This window comes from Rhinatrema bivittatum, chromosome 3, assembly GCF_901001135.1.
Source record: "Rhinatrema bivittatum chromosome 3, aRhiBiv1.1, whole genome shotgun sequence".
Taxonomy (NCBI): domain Eukaryota; kingdom Metazoa; phylum Chordata; class Amphibia; order Gymnophiona; family Rhinatrematidae; genus Rhinatrema; species Rhinatrema bivittatum.
The window spans coordinates 271,094,269-271,109,671 of record NC_042617.1 but is presented as its reverse complement, the minus strand read 5'-3'; the positions used below and the strand labels follow the sequence as shown (position 1 = coordinate 271,109,671).

At 45.6% G+C, this 15,403-nt stretch overlaps 1 protein-coding gene across 4 annotated transcripts in view; it reads right to left on the bottom strand.

The window, feature by feature from the left end:
- The window catches only part of LOC115087423 (gastrula zinc finger protein XlCGF57.1-like), a 60,581-nt gene extending 46,553 nt beyond the window's left edge, over positions 1 to 14,028 (bottom strand). The window contains exons 1-3 of one of the 4 annotated variants that reach the window (XM_029594610.1): positions 13,730 to 14,028; positions 12,597 to 12,723; positions 10,972 to 11,106 (exon numbers count right to left, since the gene is read on the bottom strand). The gene's annotated coding sequence lies outside the window, so the exon portion shown is untranslated. Of the gene's footprint in view, positions 1 to 10,971; positions 11,107 to 12,596; positions 12,724 to 12,983; positions 13,438 to 13,729 lie in introns of those variants that run through there. The other 3 variants (XM_029594607.1, XM_029594609.1, XM_029594608.1) reach the window with 3 other exon arrangements.
- Positions 14,029 to 15,403: the final 1,375 nt, after the last annotated feature.

Here is a 15,403-nt window from a genome sequence, read left to right as displayed (position 1 = left end):
CAAGCGATCTGCCAGACTTTAGCAGAAAAAGTGGAAGATATGGAGAACCGGAGCAATAATCTTCGGATACGAGGGGTCCCGGAAACGGAGGAGTATGGGGACTGCTTTGATGTGGTGAACAGAATAGCAGCTTTTCTCTGGGAAAGTGACGAAACACTGAAGGACACCGCCATGCCTAATATTCTCCTGGATAGGGCGCATCGAGCGCTGGGACCGAAACTTGCCAATCGACCTAGAGACATAGTGGTTTGTTTCCACTCCTTTCCTTTAAAAGAGCAGCTTTTTACTATTTCCCAAAGCAAGCGCATGTGGCGTTGGGAGGATCAGGATATTGCTATCTTTGCTGATTTGTCCTCAGCCACTTTAAAAAAGCGTCAGGAATTTCGCTGTGTTACTACTAAGCTACAGGAGGCTAACATCCGGTACCGCTGGCTTTATCCTGGAGGAGTGTCCTTTATGATTCAGGGTACTACACACAGAGTCAAGACAGTTCTGGAGGCCAGCGCGATTCTGAAGGAGGCAGGTATCATTATTGCAGTACCACCCGTGGCGAAAGGAGCTGGTTCTACTCTGACCCAAATTGCGACTACAATCAACTCACAGCCTCGCTGGCAGCGCGTGTCCAAGGGGCGAAGACGGCTACAGAGGAATTCTTCTTTGACCGATCCTACGGCGGACACTGTGGACTAACTGAGTGTGGTTGCAATGCCTGCTGGACCTTTGCTCTGCTCGTTTGCAGGGACATAGGCGGTTATTTTAAGTTTCATTCGCTGCCCGTCTAGGGGCCCTGAGGTCCTACGGCAGACACTGTGGAATGCTTGAGTGTGGTTGCAATGCATGCTGGACCTTTGTTCTGCTCCTTGGTAGGACAATAGGCGGTTACTTTAAGTTCAATTCGCAGCCCGTATAGGTGCCATGAGGAGTGACGACGATTTCCTCCATGTTCATTTGGAGCACAGGGTTTGTGCTTCTGGGTTTGATGGAGGGGGGGGGTGGGGGGTTGGGGTTCGGGGTAACGGCTTCTGATAATGAAGGTGATAAGGTTGATCTCTATAAGCAAATGGATCCTGGGTGGGGGTTCCCTGGAGGAAGGTGGCAGGGTAGGGGGGAGGCTGTCCTCTCATGATTACTCTGAACTTTTTTTCTCTTAACACTAAAGGGCTGAATAGCCCAGGCAAGCGTAAATTATTGTTTAAGGAATTAGACCGGATGAAGGCCGAGGTGGTTTTCATTCAGGAAACCCACCTCCGCAAACGATATCTGGGCCTTATGAAACATCCTAAATTCCCTCATCAATATTGGGCGGCTGCTACTCCCTCCTCAAGGTATTCGGGGGTGGGAATTTTACTACACAAAGATGTTCACTTTGAATTTAAGGATCTTATAACAGACCCATCCGGCCGCATGGTCTTGGTAAAGCTTTCATTGGGGGGAGAAATCTTCTCTTTAGTCTCTGTATATGGGCCTACTACCCAGAAGGCAGATTTTTTTAGATCCCTGAATCACACTTTGGCTTCTCAAATAGAAGGAACTCTCATTATTGGTGGGGACTTTAATCTGACCCTGGACCCGGGCAAGGACACCTCTACCGGACACAGTGCGGACCCCAAGCTGGCTCGTGGGGCCCTTAAGGGTCTGATGGCCGAGATGGGCCTTTTGGATATTTGGCGCACTCGATTTCCAAAATCCAGAAACTATACGTTTTACTCAACCCCACATAATAGCTATTCAAGGATTGACATGTTCTTGGGTAGCAGAAGCCTCTTACCCCGGGTGACGAAAGCAGACATAGAGGCCATTGTGTGGTCAGATCATGCCCCCATTTGGTTTTCCTTACAACTTAAAGATTATGACAGAGGGGTACACTATTGGAAATTGAATGATTCTCTTCTCAACGATCCGGATTTTATTACACACATAGAACAAGAAATTCAAGATTATTTAGCATTTAATGATACTGGGGAGATGAGTGCTGGAACAATTTGGGAATGCCTAAAAGCAGTTTTACGAGGGAAATTTATAGCTAGAGCTTCTTATCTTAAACGGCAAAGAATAGCAGAACGGGAGAGATTAGTGCGACGATTGCAGGCAGTAGAGAATACTCATAAAAGGGACCCAACGAGAAAGGATATTCTTGCGTCCCTTGAGGCTGTGCGCACGCACATAGCGTCCCTAGATGCTGCTGCTATTGCGTTTCAGCTTGAACGGACTCAACAAAAATATTTTGAAGGCGGCAATAAAGCGGGGAAACTACTGGCTCGCAAATTAAAACGCCGACAGGAGCAGGCGACCATTGTTAAAATTAAAAGTCAAGCGGGTACCATGTTAACCACTGGTATGGAGATCAGGCAGCGCTTTCAGCAATTTTATTCCGAATTGTACTCTGCTGATGGTCAGATACCACAGAGTGCCATAGACGAATATCTGGAGAATACAGACCTGATTACCTTAGAGCCTGCGCAGCGGTCTATCCTGGAAAAGGATATTTCCGAACTCGAGATTCAAAAGGTTATTCAAAACCTCAAACCTGGCAAATCACCTGGCCTGGATGGGTTTACGGGGCGGTTCTATAAGCAGTTTGCCCCACAACTTGCCCCTATCTTAGCTAAATTTTTCAAGTCCTTGAAGGACGGGCAGTCACTCTCAGCATCGGCGAATACGGCCGGTATAACGATCTTGACTAAACCTGGCAGGGATCCCGCGGTATGCGGGTCTTATAGACCGATATCTCTCATTAATATTGATTTAAAGATCCTTGCCAAGATATTAGCAAACCGGCTAAATGGGTTTTTGTCCCAGATAATTCATCCAGACCAGGCTGGCTTTATACCGGGCCGGCAGGCTAGTGATAATGTGCATAAGATATTGGATATGATCTGGTGGGTGAAACAACGTAGGATACCAGCCGTGGCTCTCTCGGTTGATGCCGAGAAAGCCTTTGATGTAGTTCATTGGCCCTATCTATTTACTTTATTACGCCGCTTGAATTTTGGGCCAAACTTTTTGCAGTGGTTACATCAACTTTACCAGAATCCCTTGGCGTGCGTAAAGGTTAATGGGGGGTATTCGCCCACCTTTCAGGTTCAGAGAGGCACACGACAGGGTTGCCCTCTGTCACCATTGTTATTCGCTATTTTTCTAGAACCTTTGGCCAATATCATTCGGCAGCACCCAGGAATTTCTGGGGTACAGGTGGGCGCTTTCTCCACGAAGATATCACTCTTCGCGGACGATATTCTGCTTTTGGTTACTGAACCGGAGCACTCACTTCCACTAGTTTCCCAAATTCTTCAGGCTTTTGGCAAGGTTTCTGGATTTCGAATTAATTGGGAAAAATCAGAAATTCTTAATGTAAATGTTCCCGCTGATATGGAGCAGTCTTTGAGGGGGAAATTTAGATTTCGATGGGCATCAACTAGCTTTAAATATTTAGGGGTCTATATCAGTGCTTCCCAGGATATGACCACGCTCAACTATGATAAATTATGGGCTCAGATCACTAAAGATTTGGAAGAGTGGAATCGATACAGGATTTCTTGGTTTGGGCGGATAGCAGCTGTGAAAATGATGATTTTGCCCAAATTTTTATATTTGTTTCAAACGCTTCCCTTAGCCATACCTAGGCGAAGCCTTACTATTTGGCAAAAACGCTTGTTATTCTACATTTGGGGGGGGCCGCAGACCTAGAGTGGCCCGTAAGGTTCTTTACAGAAATAAATCACAGGGTGGCTTGGGTGTACCAAATTTAGAAAGATATTATACGGCAGCTAGATTTAAGACGCTGGTGGATTGGCATAGGAGCTTCCTACAGAAGCCCTGGATAACATTTAGTCAACAATTACTGGCTTCAGTACCGTTGTGTAGTCTGCTCTGGCAGCCTAAAAAGACTTGGGTTCTTCAGCCCCGAGATATTTTACCACCCTCCATGCTGCTCCCTTTACAGCTATGGGAAGATAAAAAATCTGGGTTGGTAGGACATCAGGAATTTCATCATAGCACATATTTGTATGCCAATACCCTATTTACTCCTGGTTTCGAAAGTCAGGCTTTTCAGGGATGGGCTCAGAAGGGAATTCAATATTGGGGGCAGCTCTGGGGCACACAGAATTTATTAAGCTTCCGGGAGTTACAACAAAAATTTGATTTAGCGGCCTCTGATGTATATTTATATCTCCAGCTACGTCATTTTGCTCAGTCTCACCACTTGCAGGGACATTTGGCGCAAGGGAAATCTGATTTTGAACGTTTGTGCTTAAATACTCAAACAACTAAATTACTTTCGAATATATATGCATTTCTGGGCAGGGAAACCTTCCAGAAACCCACTTACGTTAAAGCCTGGGAAGCCGACTTACATCGCACCTTTGAGCAGGGGGCATGGGAGACGCTCTTTTTACAGACGGGCAAAGGTTTAATTGCATCCCATATTGTTGAAAATGCTTGGAAGATGGTGTTGCGATGGTATTACTCTCCAGAGCGGTTACATCGCATGTACCCTTCATTTCCCCCACAATGTTGGAGGGGATGTTCGGCCATCGGTAGTTTTTTCCATATGTGGTGGGACTGTGCAGCATTGCACCCCTTGTGGTCTCAATTGGAAACTTGGTTGACCAAGATTTATCGGGTCCATATTTGCCTCCTGCCTCAACAAGCCTTGCTGGGGTTTCCCTTGTCCCTGGGGAAGGACCAACCCGATACTATGGCTCATTATATATTTTCGGCGACTAGAATAGAAATTGCCAGAAAATGGAAATCCCCGCTGGTCCCCACGCTAGGGGAGATTCAAAGCAAAGTGGAACAAATATACAGGCTTGCAGAAATTACGGCTCATCTCCGCCACACAGTGGGCGTTTTTAGGCGTGTTTGGCATAAATACTGTGAGTGGAAGAAGGGGCTGGGAAGTCTTGATAACGTTTAAATGCTGTTGTGGGTACTGTCCAGCGACTATGATATCTGCTGCTTCTTTAATTTCACCAATCACTCGGGAGGTTTAGCTACGTGTACCCTTTTCCTTGTTCTGGGACACCCTAGGATCTATTAGATGGCGGTTCAATATCACCTATATCTTATCACCTATATCTTATTAGTGGTAGGGGGGGGGGGGGGGGAGGGGAGGGATTTAGGTCCCTAGTTTGGTACTGAGTATTCCGGTGTTTAATACGGAGACCTTATACACAACACAGTACTGATATTTGATGTTTTCATCAGTTTTTATTGCTGTATACATATCGGTGTTAAATGCTGTTATTTACATACAATATGCTATGTCAACATATTACATATTTTGTATTGATGCAAAATTGAGCAATAAAATATTTAAAACAAAAAAAAACAAAACAAAAAACAAAAAAAAAATGGTCTATTTTTCCCATTGCAGTTTTTTTTTTACAGCAGCAACCAAAATGGAAAACATGTGGGGGGTGGGGATTTTAAAGGTTTAATTACAGAAAGCTATGCAGATCCCAAAGGTAGATTTCTATTGATTAAATATGAGTTGGAGGGAGAGCAGTATTCTCTGGTAAATGTATATGCTCCCACTGTAGGGCAGGGCACCTTCTTTTTGATTCTTGGCATGTTTTTAAAATCAGAGGAAGAGGGCTACTTGATTGTGGCTGGGGATTTTAATACGAACTTATTACCGAAATTGGATAATTCTGGGGGGGGGGGGGGGGGGGGGTAGTTTGGGTTCTAGTATACCACAAGTCCAGTTTAGGAAATTGATGAGGAACTGGGATTTAGCTGATGTTTGGAGACACCGATTTCCACAGGTCAGAAATTATTCCTTTTTTTTCTAGTCCTCATAAGTCTTACTCTAGGATCGATTTCTTTCTTGTGGATTAAATTGGTGTTACGTAAGGTTTCTCAAGTGGAAAAGGGCCCCATTTCATGGTCTGGCCATGCTCCTGTTTGTTAACTGTTGCAGGGAGGAGCCTGGTGGGCGATATTGGAAACTCAATAATACTTTATTAGGGGACAAGACTTTCTGTTCACAATTGGCCAAGAATATCAGATAATACCTAGCTTTTAATGACGTAGGAGATGTTAACCCCTCTCTTTCTGGGATTGTTTGAAAGCTGTTATTAGGGGGCGACTGAGCTCTAGGGCGGCCTTTATCAAGAAGGCAAAACTTGAGAAAAAAACAGAAGCTGCAACAAAAGTTTTCAGTTGTGCAATGGCTTTATAAAAGCACATTATCTATTTCTGTATATGGGTGGGTATAAAAGATTAGGCACGAATTGCAGGTGATAGAAATTGATAATATAGCTTTCCAACTGAATCAGGTAAAGCAAGAACATGAAAATTGTTTAAAGTCAGGGCCTTTTTTCTTGTTAGCCATCGGGGAATAATTAACTGCAGGATCTCTGATGTAGTGACGCTGAGGCTTTCCCGAGGAGCGGGGAAGCGTAGAGACAGGATCTCTGATGTAGCAACGCTGAGGCTACCCAGAGGAGAGGGGAAGCGTAGAGACAGGTTCTCTGATGTAGCAACGCTGAGGCTACCCCAAGGAGCGGGGAAGCGTGGAGATAGGATCTCTGGCAAAGTAGCACTGAGGCTACCCTGAGGAGCGGGGCAGCACAGAGACAGAGCCCCGGAAAGGGAAGCGCAGAGCAGGCCCCTGAGGAGCGGATACCCAGAGCCAGAGTCCACAGTCGGAGAGCAGCGATCCAAGGCAAGAACCGCAGGTCCGGAGAACAGGTACAAGCACCAGAGAAGCTCAGGGAACTCGATGCCAAGTCGGTTACCATAGGCCCAGGGAGGTGCTTAAATATCTCAGACTTGTGATGTCATCAGCCAGGGACGACCCTGGCGTTCCCACCATTGGGTCTTTAAAGGGAGGGCAGATGGCGCGCGCGTGCCTAGGGAGGCCTGGAGTCGGAGTGTAGGTCGGCGGCGTCCCAGCCGCCACATGGAGCATGGAGAGCCAGGAGGAATGCGGTGGCAGCAGCTGGCCACAGTCATGAGTTCACCAGGAGTGGAGATCAGGGCATGACATGACGTGAGCTGGGTCGGCCTTGGATAGTTGCGGCCGACGGTCATAACAACCAGCATAGGCAATGCTCAATTGAGACACCTAGCTAAAATGGAGGACAAAATTTTAGGTCTACATTAATTAAAGAAATAGGTCGATAAGATCTTGGTTGTGTTAGGTCTTTATCAGATTTAGTGAAAAACGTTATAAGAGCTCTGTTCATATCAGTTTGAAAGCGTCTATTTTCTAAACTATAATCAATCATGTTCTTTAAGAGGAGTAAAATCTCATCTTTGAGAATCTTAATAGAATTCTGCTCCATATCCATCTAAACCTGGTGCCTTAGCAAGGAGTAAATCATTAATGACCATTAAGATTTCTGACTGAGTGATTGGAGTTGCTAGCATTTGGGTCTGTTGATCCGAAACGCGAGGTAAGTTTAAATTTGAAAAAAGACCGCTCGAGTTCTGTAAGAACATAAGAAATGCCTTACTTGGTCAGACCAAGGGTCCATCAAGCCCAGTATCCTGTTTCCAACACAGGCCAATTCAAGTCACAAGTACCTGGCAAGTACCCAAACATTAGATAGATCACAAGCTACTATTAAGTAATTTCCTCAAATATAGGTTGCGATAATAGTCAAGCATTATGGTCATAAGGGATTCATTTGAGACATGCAAAACCCCAGTCCTATCCTTTAAAGCAGTGATAAAAAAAATATCAAACCAAAGTATTTTATCATATGTGCCATTAGTCTGCCTGCTTTATTGGCTTGCTTGAATAACTGACTCTTATACTGCATAATATGACTCACTTCTCTCTGATACAAGTGATTTAGAGATTTCATTGCTGCATTGATTTGGATTTGTATATCAGGATGCACATTTTGAATATGTGGCTTTTTTAATGCTTTGAGCGGACTATGCAACTTCAAAAATTTTTATTCCTTTTTCTAACTTGATGAGCTGTATATGCTATAATCTGCCCACGAATCACTGCCTTCCCAGCATTCCAAAAGCAATCCTCAGTAACATCAGTTGTAAAATTAAATTCAATATATTCTTTCCATTTGGCCCTAAGATACTCACAAAACTCTTTATCATGAAATAAAGCAGGTTGCAATTGCCATTGAAAACCTGTTGTGGCTCTATGTTTGATAGTGATTTCTAACATTATAAGCACATGATCTGAAATAGAAAATATATCTATAGATGTTTTCCAGATTTTGGGAAACAAACTAGCAGAAACTACGAAGTAATCAATTCTAGAGCGGGAATTGTGAACTTTAGAAAATACACCCCTTCAGTTTGCTTGCAAAGAGGATATCCTTTTATTTCTCTCTTCTATCTTCATCACTTTCTCCCTTACCCCAACATCTTTCCCTTTATCTAATTTTCCTTTATTTTCTTCTTCTCTCCCTTACCCTCACCATTACTTCACCCTCTCTATGCACTCATACCTGGATCTCATCCTTCCTTCTCCCTTACTATCTCTCACCCTCCAGTTCTCTTCAACTCTTCCCTCCATTTTTCATCCCCACTGTCCTCTTCTGCTGACTGGGATGCTCCTCCCATCAATCTCCTGCTGTCTGGCTCCCTTCCCCACCCCTCTCTCCTGCCCAAAAGCCATTTCCTCTCTCTCAACATTCCTCATCCCCACACTGACTTTCTTACCCCCTCTCAACCACTTTATTTCACTCAGCTTCACTGACATTCTCCCATCCCCTCCAGTCTGAATTCCTCACTGCATCCTACCCATACTGACCCCCCTCCCCTTCAATAATCTCCTCTCATGTTTGCCCCATTTCATCTCTATGATTCACTCTCACCCCCCAGGCATCCGCTTGAATAGTATCCCCTCCCCTTCAATATTCTTTCTGGCTCTGTATCATACACCCTCCCCTCATCATCCCAGCCTAGTTCTCACATACCCATCCCCTTCACTCCTCTGAAATGTTTTTTTCACGGAGAGGGTGGTGGATGCCTGGAATGTCCTTCCGGAAGAGGTGGCGAGGAGGAAAACAGTAAAGAATTCAAAAAGGCACGGGATAAACACTGTGGATCCCTAAAGGCTTGAGGACGATAGGATGAAGAAAAGGGTGCATGGGGGTAACCTGCACAGAGTGGCAGACAGTATCCTTAACCAGAAGGCATGGGTGATTAATACCCTTAACCAATTAGTCTTCGTGTTTCAGACACAACTGCAACATCGCTCTCTGCTTTGACGGTGGGGTGGGGGAAAAAAGGTTCATGGATTCTGAAGGCAGCCAACACTGGGCTCCGATGTTTTATGGTCTGGGGTACTGATACGCTGACATTGGGGATAAAGCTTCTACGGCCAAGTCCAAAAGCAAAGAACATTAAAGCGGCATTGTCCGAGCTATCAGATAGGTTGCTCACCACGTAAAAAATGTTGCAGTAATTTTGTTAGGGGGTTTGACAGTCGCTTGTAAGTACACTATTCTTAACATAAGGTTTGGAGATGACCTGCACATAGCGGCAGTTGCTGCCATGCTGGGCAGACTGGATAGATCATTTGGTCTTTTTCTGCCGACAATACTATATTCTCCCTCAAACACTTCTATCTTCCAGTCATTATCTATGGTTCTCTCTCATCCCCATCAAACCTCTGGCTTTGTCTCAACCGCTGTACTCCTATCACCACCCCCGGCTCTCTTCACCACTTTGGTTTTCGCTTACACATCCCTCCGTCACTGCCGGTACCCCACCTTCATCCCATCATCATCTCTAGCTCTCTTTCACAAAGACGCTCCCCCTTGGACTCTGTCTTATACTCTTTCCCCAGGTCTTGTGCCCTTGCACTGCCCCATGTACATACCTTCCTCCTAAATGGCTCTCATACACCCTCACACCCTGGCTCTCTCTTATCATCTCAGACAGCCCACATTTGCATTGCTGATTTTAGAGAGATGGAGGAGGAAACCACATTCACCTCCTCTTCTCATGCTCCCCTCAGCAGTTACCTCTCCTCATGCATCCTCCAGCATTCAATCCTCTTCTCCCCAACATTCACCCTCTTTTGTTCCACCTCCTTCTCACCTCCCCCAAAAATTCACCTTCCCCAAAATTAACCCCCTGTGTATGCTGTGTGGTTTATTGTTCTGCCCTGTGGCACTTTTCCCCAGAGAGTTCACTTCCTCTCTGCTGGCCTGCAGGTGGTGGTTTACCTTATACACAGTAGTTCAAGCAGAAGTTTAGGATGCTGCTTTGATTCAGAAGGAAGTTTGAACAGCATACTCATCCCAGCATCCCTGAGGAAATGTAAGACTGAAACATCCTGCAGTGCCACTGGCCAGGCAGCAATTGTTAGTATGTGCACTGATTGGCCCTACAGACAAAGAACTAGTCCTGAAGGTGTTAAAACTCTAGTTTTGGCTGGGATTATAGAGGGAGCAGATCCCTGTGCCGAGGCCCTGTTGTGCTCCTGTGAACAGCCTTTTCCCCCCAATCTCCCCAGTCACTAACAGTGTAGTGGAAAAAGTGTTTAGTTACCTTATTTTACCTGCTCCTGTTTGCAGATTAAATCTTTTTTGGTTCACTGTTCTTAATTTGTGTTAATAAACTGATTTAATGAGCCTGGTATTGTGTGTATTTGGCCTGTGGGTGTATTCCTAGAAACTGTGAACCCTTTAGTTGGATGGGGGTCCCAGTGTCCCTAGAAACCACCAGGGGATAGCTTGTGGGTGGGAAATTCACCCAGAAGCAAGCAAGAACCCAGTTGGCGGGTAGGAGGTTGCCAGTGTTGGAGCCAAGTGCACAGGTACAGGTAGGCCTGGGCAGTGTTTGGCGGGACCCTCTGAGTGGCCACAGGGTCACACTGAGTGGGTGTTAGGGGTTGCGCTGAGGCATTACGCGACACCTCCCTCTTGCACCAGCCCTTCAAGCATTCACCCTCTCCTCTAGTCATCCCTTCTCACACATCACCTTTCTTGCAAAACCAGTATACAGCCCCTCTTCATCTCATTCCCTTTCCGCATTTACCTCTTCCCATAAATCTCTTACAGCTCCCTGACTTGGGCTTCAGCGAGCCTCCTTTCTCCTCCTGCTCCACTCTGCCCTCAGCTGAGTCCTGGGATCACAGACTGGGTCCTACTCCAGTTCCTCCCCATGTGCTGCCTGTTGAAACAAGGGGGACAGGTTGGGAGAGGGTGAGACTGGAGCAGACACAGCAAAACAGAAAACTATTGCTCTTTTCCCTTCCTCCTGCTCCACAGTGTCAGCTCCAGTCTAAACCCTCCCTTCCTTCCTGTGGGGACAGGAGGGGGAGGAGTAAAGGTGGAGCACATTCTACAGAGAAGAAGTTAAATTGCTCTGAGCCCTTCTGCAGCCCAACCCCTCCTCCACAGGCTGCCTGGAGGAGAGGGGTTAGAGTAATAAGCAGAACAGCTGTTTTCAACTGCTTGAGATCAGAGTACTGGCGATAGATTGAGGATATAAATCCTGCGTGCCCATAGCTAGCAATGCCCGTGACAGCCATTTCTATTCATAGCCCTCCTAGTAGGAGGCATCAGAGGTGCAAACATGTACCTTCCAATGTGATAAGATGGAAGGAAAAAAAAATGTGACTTGAACTTAAGCGCACTTTCTTTATTCACATGCTAAAAATAAGTTAACTCCCCATACAGTAATGTTATGCTAAAGCATCAAGAGTATAAAAAAAGCAGATTAACCTAAAAATGTGTGCAGAAGACATGCTTAGCAGTCATAAAAATATGATTTATGTGCAAAAAATGTTTTTCGTGTATAAAATGGTTTTTTTGTATATAAATTCTAAAGTACAAGATCCCCATACCATGAACTCCAGGTTCAGTCCTATAGACTAGCACTAGCTCAAGAAAATGTATTCCACCTCTGACCAGGAGTAAAATTTACAGCATGAAGAAAATGCACATTGAGCCCACACTCTGCTCTGGGGATTTCCATAGAGGAGCACTAATTTCTATGCACGTGTTTATATACCTTTGTGTGGTAAACTGCTTATTAAACTGACAGTAAAATTGTATGTACAACTGTACAATAAAATGCATGCACTGCCTAGCCCTGGCGAGTAGGCCTCCTAACTTATTATGAATGTCCCAAAAGAATATAGCCCAGGACATGGATTAAAGATAATTCTAGCTAGAAGCCAGTAAGAGGGGGAAAAAAAGATATTTTACCTGAGACAACTGGTTATCACTTAGATGGGTTACATGTTATTAAGTATTGTTATCTAGTGCAGAACTAACATATCATGCCCTTACACAGAAGTTGTGGGTCTCAAGTGGGACGCAAACGGGTAAATCCTCCTTCCTGTTCACCTTTACCAGCTTTTATTCTATAGAATGGTGACACAGACCCCAGCTGTTATTTAAAGCCTCTAGTTTAATATATAGGTTTTATGTTACAGCAGAGAAGCATCCTCTGCCAGGCCTGCAGCAGTGGGGTCACTCACTGGGCCCTGGAGATCCACAGCCCTTTGTTGGACTTGGGATGGCATCAGGTGCCAGGCGCTAAATTTGAGATGCCTAAGGAATCTGGAATTTGGGATTTTTCCAGCCATGGTAAAATGGCAGCACTCATCCTGCAATGTGTCTGTGGGTTATAGATAATAGAAAAGGCATATTTACCCCTTGACATGAGGATGCTGTGAATCTCCTTGATAATCTTCTTGTACAGCTCCTTCTGCCATTCTCCCAGAATGTCCCACTCCACTTCCAAGAAATAAGCAGCGACATCACTGAATGTGACCGATGCCTGGAACAGCAAACAGGACACCCTCAGCCCCTCTCCCTCCAGCTTATAATGTGTGTGGAAAAAACTGTTACATAGCTTCTTTCACTGAGATTAAACCTTCAGTAGATTATAGCATAAAGCGATCTCTGTTTTCTTAAATGTATGGCATTTTGTACAGATTCCCTAACCTCAGGGCCTCCCTTCCCCACTAATAAATAAATATATAAATACATTTTCTGCTTCCCCTCTCCCCCACCCCTAGCTGACACCATCCAACTTACCATTACCTCCAAAAGTGGTCCCTGTTTTCTCTATATTCAACCAGTGGGCAGTTAGTATTGAAATTATCTGGCTATATGTAGCCAGATAACTTTAAAGTATAGTCGGCGGGACATTTATCCCTCTGAATATACTGGACAAATTATCCAGGTGCCTTTAGCCAGCTAACTTGGCCCTCTAAAACAGCCTACTGAATATTGTCCTCAAACAAATTACCCTTTTTTGGACACAGTGAAGTTTTCTCAAAATTGTAGGTGCTCAAGCACCCACAGAGTTGGCAGCTGTAAAAGTGAGTGTGTACATATTTGTGAGAGTGTGTGCATGTGAGAGAATCTGCAGAGACAGAAAGAGTCTGCATGCCCCTTCCACCCTGCTAATGTGTGTTGATCTCTGGGTGACCAGATATGAAAAGATCTTTGCACTGTGCTGCGAGGAGAGAATGTTTCCTGCTTGGGGGGGGGGAGGAAGTGGAAGTTGTGCGCTTCCGCTCCCCCCCACAAACAGGAAGATCGATCGGTCGGCCGTACGGCCGCAGCACTGCTGCCCCATGTGTGCCGTGATGGCGCGCCAGGCATGGGTCCTCCTGTTCGCTGTCGCGGGGATGGGATCCCGCGACAGCCTTGTAGTTTCGGTACCAGTTGGGTGGGCAGCTGCCCACCCGTGGCTACGCCACGGGTTGGAAGAGGGAAACGTTTTCCTTGAAGTGCTGATGTCCTGTATACAAGAGAATAAAGAAAAAAATTCTTACCTGATCAGAAACCAGCACAGACATTTTCCTTCTGTTTTGCCTCTGAATTCTGCAGCTTTGGAGGTGGATTCAAGGCCGGGGATTTCCCTGTTTCTGGGTAGATGCTGAGAAAGATGAATAAAACAGGAGGGGGGCCGGGCTGAATCCTGAGGATCTCGGATAAAGTCCCTCCTCTCTCCCACTGCAGAATGAGCAGAAAGGGGCAGGGGCCTGCAAGGATTTCCAGTCCTGGAGAGTCTTCCTTCCAGCACAGCAAACACTATAGGTCGGAGGAGAAAGCAGCAGAGCATGCGCAAAGCTCTTCAGGTGAGGTTATGCTTGGGGCATCAACTTCCTTAAGGTGGATCTGTAGAGCAGTGGTTTTCAACCTTTTTTCTATTAGAACACACCTGAGAGATGCTGCTCACATGCGTGACACACTGAACACATGACCATCATGGGAATAAATATAAGCATATGCTCTGCATCTACAGGAGTCCCCTGCTTCCTAACAATGAGTGCAGAGCAGAACTGACTTTTCCCTGTACAACTCACCATACAAAAAAAAAATATTAACAGCCTCACAAACTCCCTTTACTACCAGGTGCCTTGTAAAATAATACAAACAAACCCCACTCTGAACACATCTATGAAACCTGCCATACCTCAGCAGCACTAACTCCAACAGGCTGATACAGTACAGTGTGCTCCAGTGCACACAGACGGACCTGCCGGTGGAGCGCACTGTTAACCGGCATTTGGACGCGCGTTTGACGCGCTAGCTTTACCCCTTATTCAGTAAGGGGTAATAGCACGTCGAAAATGCGCGTCCAACCCCCCCGAGACTAATAGCGCCCGCAACATGCAAATGCATGTTGATGGCCCTATTAGTTATTCCCGCGCGATACAGAAAGTAAAATGTGCAGCCAAGCCACACATTTTACTTTAAGAAATTAGCGCCTACCCAAAGGTAGGAATTAATTTCTGCCGGCGCCAGGGAAGTGCACAGAAAAGCAGTAAAAACTGCTTTTCTGTGCACCCTTCGACTTAATATCATGGCGATATTAAGTCTGAGGTCCCAAAAGTTAAAAAAAGTAAAAAATAAAAAAAAATTTTTAAATCAGCCCGCCGCTCGAAAACCGGACATTCAATTTTGCCGGCGTCTGGTTTCCGAACCAGTGGCTGTCAACGGGCTTGAGAACCGATGCCGGCAAAATTGAGTGTTGGCTGTCAAACCCGCTGACAGCCGCCGCTCCTGTCGAAAAAGAGGCGCTAGGGATGCGCTAGTGTCCCTAGTGCCTCTTTTTACTGGGGGCCCTAATTTAAATTATTTAGTTTACTGAATCGCGCGCACAGGACATTGGCCTGTGCGCGCGCCGGGAGAGTGGGCGCTCACCCGCTCTCCCGCGAACTTTATTGTATCGGCCTGTATGAAAAGAAACAGCAATAGCCCTACCCATGAAAAGGCAGCAGTTCTCCACCAGTGTGATATAATATTGAGAAAATACAACAAATAAGGCTGATACAAATCTAGTAAAGTACCTCATCTCACTCACATGCACACAGACGGACCTGCCTTCACCAAATATAGAATAAAAGACCACAAATTACAAATGTGGAAACAAAACCTGGATTGGAAACCCCAAGACCACCTTCTGCATGCAGTGCAAAACTGGAGACTAGAAACAGAAATAT